This window comes from Capsicum annuum, chromosome 12 (genome assembly GCF_002878395.1).
Source record: "Capsicum annuum cultivar UCD-10X-F1 chromosome 12, UCD10Xv1.1, whole genome shotgun sequence".
NCBI lineage: Eukaryota > Viridiplantae > Streptophyta > Magnoliopsida > Solanales > Solanaceae > Capsicum > Capsicum annuum.
The window spans coordinates 58,878,354-58,890,759 of record NC_061122.1 but is presented as its reverse complement, the minus strand read 5'-3'; positions in this window follow the sequence as shown (position 1 = coordinate 58,890,759).

Below are 12,406 nucleotides of genomic sequence, written 5' to 3'. Positions count from 1 at the left end.
TACACACACCCTGATGGTTTTTAATGCATTTCTAGCAAAGAGGATTTATGCGACCATTATCACACTTTCCTGAGGCTTAGGGCCGGCACCCTATCCCAATTATCATTTCTAAACTTCATCATTAGAATACTAGCTGGAGATAGAGCTGGTTCTAAAGATTTCTGATAGAATTGAGGATGGTTACCACCCTCCGACCTTGTCTGAGTAAGACTGAAACTGCCTATTCTGGCCCTTTTCTTCTCCCTCTCTCCTTCCTTAAACTTCTTTTCTTAAATCTATTAAGCATGGACCATCAACCTAGAAAAGTCCATCTCCTTAATCAACATCATAGTTCTACAGTTTTTGACCATGCTAGACCTATCATCAGACACCATATTAGAAGCATACCTAAATAGCCGAGTAAAATTAAGAGAATACTCTTTTACCCTCATGTTTCCCTATCTCAAATTAATAAACTCCTGCACCTTAGCTTCCCTTAACTCCAAGGGTAAAAACCTATCTAAAAAGGCCATCGCAAATTTTTCTCATTTAACAAGCCTTGCATCTACCCTTTATCTCCCTTCCACTACTTATACCAGGTGTGAGCAATATCCTACAACTGGTAAGCACCCAACTCTGCATTCTCACTAGAAGTCAGAACCATAATATCAGTTCCATTCTAAACCATGTTAAAGAACTCCTACGGATCATCATTAGACTTAGATCTCGAAAACAGATGAGGGTTCATTTAGGTGAAATCCTGAATCCTTGTTGCGGTAGTATTAGCCACCTGAATGGTTGGGATGGCAGTCGACTAATTATTCTAGGATGCTACTGAGTAAGCTAAAGTAGTGAAGGTAGCTTTGAATTCAGCATGGAAAACATGCTCGTTCAGGGGATCTTTCTAAATAGGTAGAGGTACAGGCTGATTCTCATTTCTCCTTCAATTATTCTTTTGGGGAGACATGTTATATAATAAAATAGAAGATTAAATTAGAAAGAGGGTTTAAATTAAGCTCATGCTCACTCGCACGACATGAATATTGAAAGAAGAGAAACTTTTTCAAAAACATCATGTAGCCTCTTGTCCATAAGTGTGGTGCACTTCACACCCATGCACAAGACTCTACTCAATGCAACTTTTAAACTCCCTAGGATACTTTAAGACCTTAGGCTCTGATGCTAAGTTTGTAACGCCCCGAGAGTACACCTTGGAAGCCACACGATGCTTATAGTCATAAGTGACCACAAGCTTACCCATGAGATGGTACCTAATGTGAGAACTAAATAAACTGATAATAAAGATACACATGTACGGTAAACAAAGTTGGATATGCCATAAGGTTTAAATATTTAAAAATATCTCTGAACTAATATGCATGAAAAATAAATATCTAAAAATAATACAGTAAAGACAGTCAATAATAACTGATAACTGACTAACTGCCTGAAAGCCTCTTATTAACTGACTGTGGAGTTGATGGGACGATTCCCCAACTAACTCTGGATGACTATTGAACTAAAACACTAAAATAAACATAAAGGTCCTCAGAATATAAGTGCTCACCATTGTTGTTGCTGCTAGCGCGCTAGGATGTCTAGGTGCGATTGGGAACCTAAGCATCCGAACCTATGATATGAGACATCATCATACAAGAAACGAGTATGTAGTCAGTACTTTGAATGTACTGGTATGATAAAATGAGGTTAGGCTGATATGCATGGCTCATATGCATGAATACTAACTGACTGAATAAATAGCATGAGATAATTAATGTTTAGTATGCGAGGAATTTGTAAAATATGAGAATGCATGACCAAGCATATGACATGATACTGGGATAGTCTATAAATAAAAATACTAAAATACTGATATTGAACAATTAATAAATGTATGCCATGGTCAAGAAAGCCTGAAACTAAACTATGAACTGAATACTGGAATGAGACTATGGGAGCTATCATCGAACTGACATACCCCAATAAGACCTAATTGGGGTCCAACCTGTGACCCCAGTTGGAGGGGTGTCAATATCGTGCCACGGGTAATAATTCTAGCTACGTGGATCCACTGAAATAAAGTCCCAAAGGACTAAAGAGTCACCATCTATTAGCAGGTGCTCTACTAAGATATATGTAAACCTTCAAATGGTAGGTTAATATCTCTAACCTATGCTGGCTATGTAGTTCTGGAACATAGGGACTACTACTAAAGGTCACACCCTCAACTGGACGGTAAGCCCCTATCCCTGGGTTCACTCGGTGCTAAATCATACTCCCAACTTAATTGACTCGAAATACTAAATTGATCTAAACTTGAATGATAGGATAACTGACTGAACTAATAGTACTCATATATGCCTGAAAACCATTCTAAAAGTACTAAGACTAAGTAAACAGCTAAATTTTAGGAATTCGTAAACCCCAGGACTCAATAACATTAACAATAAAAGCATAATAAGTAGTCATTGCTCAATTTCATCAAACACTTGAAATTCATAAACTTAGGCATGGGAATGATTGAAACATGTCTAAATAACATAATCATAACACTAAAACTATAAATTGGGGGATTTAACATGGAATTGCATACTTCAAACATGTAAAGGCTACTTTTCAACTAAAAACACTTGTAAACATCATGCATAATTGAAATTCCCAAAAGCTTCATGAAATTAACTCATTGTAAATATGTGAATTCATGATTTAGAACACAAAAATAGGTACTTGGACTCCATGGGTGAAAAGGGCCCATGGATGAATATCTAACATACTTTAAGGCTTTAATCTTGCAAGAGAACTGTCGTTCTTGATTGTTCTTGGATGGTGAAGCTTTAATTCTTGAGTTTTCCTAAAGAATTTGAGTGATGGAAAGGGTTTATTTTAAAGAGAAATTGTAGAAATAGGGCATATAATGCCTCAACAGATAATAAATCTTGTGTTTTTACAGATTGGGGCCATGGGAAAAGACTTGACCACCTGTGGGAAATCTAAATTCATAATTGGAATACCGATTGAGTCCTCACTGCAATACGCCAAGGACTCTATCGCTATTCCACTGTAATGCGCCCCAATAGCGGGGACTTAGTATTTCTGAAATCCAAACATGGTCCAAACCTCATCCGAAAAATCTGAAACTTACCCGACACATGCTACTTACACCCCTGAACATGAATCTACTCAAAAACTTATATCTCAGGTTTGGAAAGTTCACTTTTAAAATCATCAAAGTTAAGAGGCCAAAAATAAAATTAAGTCTCCAATACTTAGCTAAATTTTTAGGTTTTAAGCCCCTTGTACATGCATTATAAGCTGAAATTGAGCTAAGATAAATACGCGGTATTACACTCTTTATGGTCCTTGTATGATCAAAAATCTGAAGATATTATGACCTAGTTTCTATCAAATGCTCCAATGCCAAGTGGCGTGGCAAAGTCAATCCTCTAAAAAATCCATACACCAACTCATGCTTTGATGTATTTAGTATAGTAGTATGTCTATCCCACTGAGAAACCCAATGTCATACTCCAAAATTGATAGAGAACCCTACTAAACACAAATAAATCCAACTCTTGTTATGAACCACTCGATATATCGGACATCATCTCTAGTTGCGAGGTATCTAATAAAATACTTAAAATTGCTAATGCTGAGTCCTAAAGAACTAAGGCAACACAAACTTTATCAGAGCCTGGGATGGTCCCAAATTATTTGGTTGATGATGGAGATCTTTGGCATTATCTCTAACTCTCTAGCCTGACATTAAGTTGAAACTCTAGAAATACGTGAAAAAATTTCATTCATATCTATCAATAACCTCATTCTATCTATATGGGAAGGAATAAAGTAAAATATAGTGCTATAAGTTGATATAAATATAGACACATGACAAGGAGTCTAGAATAAAATTTCCTAAAAATGCCCTGTAACCTCCTGAAGATAGGATACAATCATCTCCGTATCAATCCATAGGGCTCTACTAAAAACTTAGCTCTTGTACAAATACACTGATAAATTTAGGCTCTGATAAAATTTGTCATGACCCAATTCTAAGTTTATAATGAAACCTAATATAACCATCAGTAGGTAAACCAACCCGTAGTCTTTTACTAGTTGTTTCAGACTATGGGTTGGTTACCAACTGGGTGGTTATAGTAGGTGTCATCATAACTTGAGAAATTAGGTCGTGACAACATATTTATAAAAAATAGGGTAGGTACACTAACCTAGGTGAGTTAATACTATTTATTTCTATTCAGTAATAAGGGAAATCAATTAAAATCAACCAAGTAATATGATATAAAAATAGGAAGAGAGTGCAAATATATATAAATGTAAATACTACCAATAGGGTCTACACATCTATATTTCCTATCAAGCATTAACCATACCCCACGCTTAAATATTCCAACTTCCAAAAAATTATAATGATATAATATAATATAATATAATAAAGTCAAATGAAAGCTCAAACAAAATGACAAACAAGGTCCTAATATAGAAATACATAATACAAGAGTAAATACTAACATAGTATCAATCCATATCGAGGATGATAATATAATGCAAATGATGCAATGCGATATAGTAATAAAATGTTTTGAAAGTTATCACATAACTTTTTGTATATGTCCATCGAGCTCGCAACTACCAGGTAGGACCCATGGGGGAGGGGGTTTCAGAACCCATATACTCATATAATTTTAATCTCATGTCTCAAATAAACCTTACCAGCACATCTTTCGGTATAAGTATTTTATAAGTGTCTTGTTTTCTTACAAAAATTAGAATATCTTAGTGGTACTAATGTCTCATGAATATGCATGCGTGACATGTGGATGTAATGCTCACAACCAATCAGTATAAAGATTAAAATCTATTCAATACATGCATAAATAATCTTAGAATAAACTTAGTGTATTAATAATTCATGATATCAATTTGAACTTGGCACCACCAAAAAAAATAGTCATGTAGCCATCAATATTATCATTTTCAACCCCTCACTCGGGCATCACTATAATGATAATATAATAAAATACTCAAATAAGGCCTATAATGTCAAATCAAACCCCTACTCGAGTGACAAAAGCATAGATAAAACATTCTAATGCACAAATAAGGCCTACAATAAGAAGACAAGCCCCCTCTAGGGTGACATATTAATAAATAAGACATTTAATGCACAACCTGACCAATAACATCAAGTAAAGCCCCCAATCAGGCATCGTAATAATATCTACAAGTAATATGCATACATGTCCCTACTTGAAAACATGATCATAAATAATTACCTATGTCCTTAATTATGTTCACAAAAGCCCACATGGGCAACATAAAATAAACAAAAATCATAATAATAATTAACTGTAACACCCCACAAAATTTCTAAGATTCATTCAGTCCTTTAAGCTTGTTAAAGGATCCCAGGCTTAGAAAACTCTAGCTAAGTTCCCAGACTTAGTTTATTTTTGGCCTTCAAAAGATGGCAATATCATTTTGCCATCTTAATATCCTTTAATGATCAGTATGTTTGTTAATTCATGATCAAAGAGTTCAATAGGTATTCTCAAACAAATTTTGGATTTTTTGGACCTCAATTAGACCACGTTTGGTGTCCTAAAATAGTGGACCAACGCAATCTTAGCGCACTGCATCGCCCATCGCGTTGGTTAATATTGTTGCAGGGACTGCCAGTGAAACTAGTGAGGCTTGGTACAATCATGGAATGAATCTTTGGGTATCACGTCGATGCCCAATTTCGGTCATTAAATGTCTGCATTTTTAAGGGAAAAAAGGTCAATTTTCCACCCCTATATAAGTCCAAAAACATGAGATTCAGCCTTTATTTCACCAAAATATTATTGTTTCTCTCAAATACTCTCAACAACAAGTCTAGGATTTTCATAAGAGCTTCAAATTCAAGAGATTCTACCGTTAATTTTCAAGAATCTTCCATTTAAGGTATGCATGGTGTTCATTCATGGAATCCTTTCATCCATGAAGTCCAAGAATCAAGTTTTAAAACTATGAATTTTGGTATTTATGCTATGGGTTGATTATGTTCATGTGGTTGTTGTTGCATGATTCCCAAGTTGGAACCTTTATGTATTTTTATGAAAATATGTTAGCATATGAGTTGAAAACCATGAATTTTAGTTGGTTATGATATGTTAATTTGATGATTATTCCATGCCCTAAGTCATGCAACCTAAGTGTTTGATAAAATGCCTATAAAATTAGAAATTATGTAATAAAGCTCAATTGTGACTTAAATGATGGATTCATGTTTTACCCTTAAGTTCAAATTACTCCCATGTTATTGATGTTTAATGTAGATGTTTGTTGAAATGCTCATGATGCTAGAATATGGAATTATGACATTGATTATATGCATTCCTACCATGTACAAGATTATGATAACTATGTACTTCATGAAATCTCCACCTTATTGTATTATGGATTGTTGATGTTGGTTATGTATTCAAAAGTATCATGCCTTGTTAGTTTTCTTCTATCGAGTCCTGGGGGTACATGTACCCAAAAATATAGTTGTGTGCCTAGAGTTAGTGTCATGTTTTTAAGATACTCTCAATCAAGATATGAACCATAGAACTTAGTCAGTCATTTGACTCAGGAAAACTCAGTAACCCCAGTAATCTCTCTCAGAAAGCTTAGTAATTCAGTAAATCTCAGTAGTATTCCGTCAGCCACGAAACCCAAGGAACTCAGTCTAGTTCAGTTCAGTTAATCATGTTCAGTGTCTATTCATATGGGAGTAGGATTCAGCACTGAGTGAGCCTAAGGATGGGAACTTACCTTTTATTAGAGGGTATGATTCTTAGAAGCAGTCCTTGCCCTCCAGAACTACTTAGCCAGTGTAGGTTGAGACATCAAACCTGCTATTTTGAGGGTAGATGAGGTGGATTAACCTATTAGATGAGGGTCCCACCATTCTCCTTTGAGTACCTGCTATATGAGGGATCACTCACAGCTTGTCCTTACCAGTGGCACAATATTAACACCCTTCTAATTGGGGTTATAGATTGGACCGCAACTCAGCTATATTGCTTTATTTGGGGCATGTCGGATAGATGACTACTTCCCACAGTTACAGTTATAGTTTTAGTCTTAGTCTCAGTAATAGAACTCAGATAGTTCAACAGCCTATAGGACTGACAGATACAATCAACTTAGAATAGTACAAAACTCAGATAGTTCTACTAGACCCTAGATTGTCAGACATACTTCTCAGTATCAGTTATATTAGTTATCAGTAACTCAAGGTATCAATATTCAGACTTAATAGTCAGTAATCTTATGAATTCAGTTACAATAACTTATTCATGCATGCACCCTCACGTTTATGTTACACAGTTAGTTAGCATTGTTCATGAATTTGAACCCTTTGCATTTAGCTTACCTCACTTGCATACCAGTACATTCAATCATACTGAAGCATTTTCCCTATGGTGTTTTATACCATAGGTTCAGAAGCACGAGCTCTAGAGCATCAGTAGCATTCTAGATTTCAGCAGCCAGATTTAGCAATGAGTCCTCATCATTTGAGGATGATAAGATTATTTATTTCATTATTTTAGCTTAGTTTTTAGTAGATGGAGTTAGTTGGGGACATGTCCCATCAACTTCTTATTCAAACAGTTCAGTCAGTTAGAGGCTTTCGGACTAGATTCAGACTTTAGTATTTTTTGATATTTACTTTAATTTTGGTATTGTGATACCCTATTATTCAGAGATGGTTTTATTAGATGTTTTATTTAGTTTTTGAACCTTATTCCATATTCAAACCTATTATTTTTTTATTTTACATAATATATGCAGTGTACAGGTACAGATATCAGTCATGGGTTAGCTTGTGGTCCTTCGACGTCATGAGTACCGTGTAGCATTCCGCAAACCAGATTTAGGGTATTACAAACTTGGTATCAAAGCCTAAGGTTCAATAGAGTCCTAGAAAGTCTGAAAGCCGCATCTAGTAGAGTGTTGTACATGGGTGTGTTGCGCGCCACATTTATGTACAGGAGGCTATGAGATGTTTTAGGGACAGTTTGTCTTCTTTCAGTATTCATGTTGTTCCAGTGAGTATAATCTCAAGTTAATCTCTTAGTCTAATCCTTTTCTATTCCATTTACAAAACATACCTCCCAGGAAGAGAACTGGAAATCAGTTAGCCCATCAGCCCAAAGATCCTTTGGGCAAACATGACTCTGATGTAGTGTTTAGAGCTCCATTCACTACTCTTTCCCAGTCAGTTGCTGCTCAAAATGAATGACTAGTTATCGTTCTAACCAACCCAGTGGCCAATTCAGTTGCAGCCAGGATTTGGGACTTCACCCGAATGAATCCTCCATCATTCTTTGGGTCTAAGACAGATGAGTACCCACAGGAATTCCTTGACCAAGTTTAGAAGGTTACAGATATCATGGGAGTGTTAGCTATTGAGAGTGCTAAGCTAGCTACATATCATTTACAGGATGTGGATCATACATGGTTCAAACAGTGGAAGTTAGAGAGGTCAGTTGATGCAGGGCTTTGAGTTGGAGGAGTTTGTCACTATATTCTTAGATAGATTCTTTCCCTAAGAGCTGGGGAGAGCTAAGGTGTTAGAATTTATAAACCTCAGGCAGGGAAACAGGACGGTAAAAGAGTATTCTCTTAAGTTTACTCAATTAGCCAGATATGCTTCTCATGTGGTTACAGATAGCAGGTCCAAGATAAGTAAGTTCATTTCTGGGGTGAATGATAGTATGTTCAATAAGTGTAGGTCCGCGATGTTGAATATTGACATGAACATAGCCAGGCTTATGAACCATGCTCAGCAGATAGAAGAGAAAAAAATTAAGTTGAGAGAGAAGCAGAATAAGAGAGCAAGGACAAGTAATTTCAACTTTGCTCAGCCTAAGTCAGAGGGAGGAAACCATTCTCAGTTTCATCCTAACTCATCAATTTCAGCTCCGTCTTCAGGTAGTACTCCAGTGCCAAAATTTAGAGACAGCAATAGAGATAAGGCACCAGGCTCTAAATCTTAGGGCAGTGTTAGTAGTGCCTGAACCTATCCTCTTTGTCAGACATGTGGCAAGCACCATTAGGGTACTTGTAGAGTGGGTAGTGGTATTTGTTTTAGATATAACAAGCCAGGCCACAGAGTCAGAGATTGTCCCCAGCCAGGTCCTCAGGGTCAACTTAACTATTCCTCAGCTCAGTTCGATCGCCCAAATCAACAGGGTGCCACCTCTAGTGCTACTAGTGGGCAATGCCCAAATAGAATTTATGATCTCCAGTCCCGATACGATCAGGAAAATTCTCCTGATGTTCTTACTGGTACATTACAGATCTTTCACTTGCATTTTTACGCCTGGCTAGATCCAGGAGCTTCTTTATCTTTTGTTACTCCTTACATAGCAGTTGATTTCGGAGTCAGTTCCAAAATTCTACAAACCCTTTTCAGTCTCTACCCCAGTGGGTAAAAACATCATAGCTCGACGGGTATATAAAAACTATTCGGTCATTATATTTCAGAAAATTACCTCAACAGATTTAGTTGAATTAGAGATGCCTGATTTTGAGGTCATTCTCAGCATGGATTTGCTTCATTCTTGCTATTCCATAGTCAACTACAGAAATAAAGTTGTCCAATTTTAGTTTTTGAATGAACCTATCCTAGAGTGGAAGGATAGTACTTCATCTTTCAGAGGTCAGCTTATTTCCTACCTTCGAGCATGGAAAATGATATCTAAGGGATGTGTCTATCATCTTGGTCAAGTTAAGGACACTAGTTCTGAAACTCCCAATCTTGAATTAGTTCTAGTAGTAAATGAATATTTAGAGATTTTTCCTGAAAATCTTCTAGGGATTCCGCCCGAAAGGGAAATAGACTTCGGCATTAACCTTCTTCCAAATACTCATCCTATATCTATTCCGTCATATAGAATGGCACTATAAGAACTCAAAGAACCAAAAGAGCAGTTGAAAGATCTCTTAGAAAAGGGATTTATCAGACCCAGTATGTCCCTATAGGGCACACCAGTCTTTTTCGTATGTAAGAAAGACGGTTCTCTCAGAATGTCCATTGATTATCGTCATCTCAATAAAGTCACGATCAAGAACAAGTATTCAATTTTCCAAATTGATGACTTTTTTGACCAACTTTAGGGTTCCAGCTATTTCTCTAAGATAGACCTCAGATCAGGCTATTATCAGCTCAGAGTCAGGGAATGTGACATTCCAAAAATAGATTTACAAACTCGGTATGGTCATTTTGAATTCCTAGTCATGTCCTTTGGTCATACCAATGCCCCTGAAAATTTCATGGACTTAATGAACCGTGTGTTCAAGCAGTACTTAGACATGTTAGTCATAGTCTTCATAGATGATATTCTTGTCTATTCCCACAGTGAACGTGATCACAGGACCATCTTAGAATCATACTTTAGACTCTTAGAGATCATCAACTATTCACCAAATTCAGTAAGTGCAAATTTTGGCTAAGGTTAGTAGCATTCCTTGGTCATATCTTTTTCGGTGATGCCATTAGAGTTGATCCTCAAAAGACCAAAGTAGTAAAACACTGGCCTAGACCTATCTCTCCATCTGATATCAGAAGTTTCTTAGGTTTGGTTGGATATTAGAGATGGTTTGTTGAGGGATATTCTTGTATTGTATCACTTATGTCCAGATTGATGCAGAAGAAAGTCAAGTTTCAGTGGTCAGATCCTTGTGATAAGAGTTTTCAGAAGTTGAAGACTCGACTCACCTTAGCTCCAATTTTGGCTCTTCCAAATAGTTCACATAGTTTTATAGTGAATTATGATGCATCCATAGTAGGTTTCGGTTGTGTCCTTATACAGTAAGCTAAGCTCATAGCCTACCCCTCCAGGTAGCTTAAACCCCATGAGAAGAATTATCCTACTCATGATCTTGAGTTAGCAGCCATAGTTTTTGCCTTAAAGATTTAGAGGCATCTATATAGAGTTCATCTAGATTTGTTCACAGATCATAAAAGCCTTCAGTATGTATTCTCTCAGAAAGATCTCAACTTTCATCAGAGAAGGTGGTTAGATCTCTTATGACATGAGTGTCCTTTATCATCCGATCAAGGCTAACATAGTGACCGACGCTCTCAGTAGACTATCCATGGGTAGTTTTCTCATGTTGAGGACAGTAAGAGGAAGCTAGCTCATGAAGTTCATTAGCTTGCCAGACTAGGTGTCAATTTAGTCGATTCTTTAGAGGGTAATATATAGGTTCAGAATAGTTCAGAATCATCTCTAGTTTCCAAGGTGAAAGAAAAATAGGATAGAGATCCCAGCCTAGTCAAGTTGAAAGAGTCAGTCAAAGATCAGAAAGTAGAGATTTTCTCGCAAAGGGGAGATGGTGTATTGCGTTGCCAGGTTCGTCTGAGTGTGCTAGGTGTAGACAACTTGAGGCAGCAAATTCTTGCAGAAGCGCATGGTGTGCACTACTCTATTTATCCAGGGGCCACAAAGATATACCACAACTTGTGGGAGATCTATTGGTAGAGTGGGATGAAGAGAGATGTGGCAGAGTTTGTGTCTAAGATCTTTGTATGTCAGTAGGTTAAGATAGAGCATCAAAAGCCTATTGTGTCCATGCAAGAGTTCAATATTCCTACTTAGAAGTGGGAAGAAGTAAACATGGACTTCGTGATGGGTTTGCCTCATACTCATCATCAGCATGATTCAGTTTGGGTCATTGTAGATCGAATGACCAAATCATCCCATTCCTTCTAGTCCATACCTTTTATTCAGCTGAGGAATATGCCAAACTCTATATTAGAGAGTTAGTCAGATTGTACGGTGTTCCGTTGTCTATTGTCTCAGACAGGGGTACCAGTTTCACCTCTTATTTCTAAAAAGTGTTCCAAAAGGGTCTTGGTACCCAAGTTCATCTCAGTACAGCCTTCTATCCTCAGATAGATGGTCAAGCAAAAAAGACCATTCAGACTTTAGAAGATATTCTGCAAGCATGTGCAATTGATTTCAAGGGTAGTTAGGATGACCACTTTCCTTTGATTAAGTTTGCATACAACAATAACTATTATTCCAATATTAAGATGGCTCCATTCAAAGCTTTCTATAGTAGGAGCTGCAGATCTCCGGTCGGTTGGTTCAAAGTTAGTGAGGCCTCAATTATAGGCCCTTACTTAGTATTTGATGCCTTAGAAAAAATCCAGTTGATCAGAGAAAGACGTCGGGCTTCTCAGATCCGATAGAAGTCTTATACGGATATGCGTAAAAAAGATCTCGAGTTTGAGATTTGTGACTTTGTTTATCTAAAGATCTCTCCCATAAAGGGAGTGTAGAGATTCGGCAAGAAGGGAAAGCTCAGTCCCTGATATATCGACCCCTTCAAAATTCTCAATCGCTTTGGTAAGGTAGCTTATGAG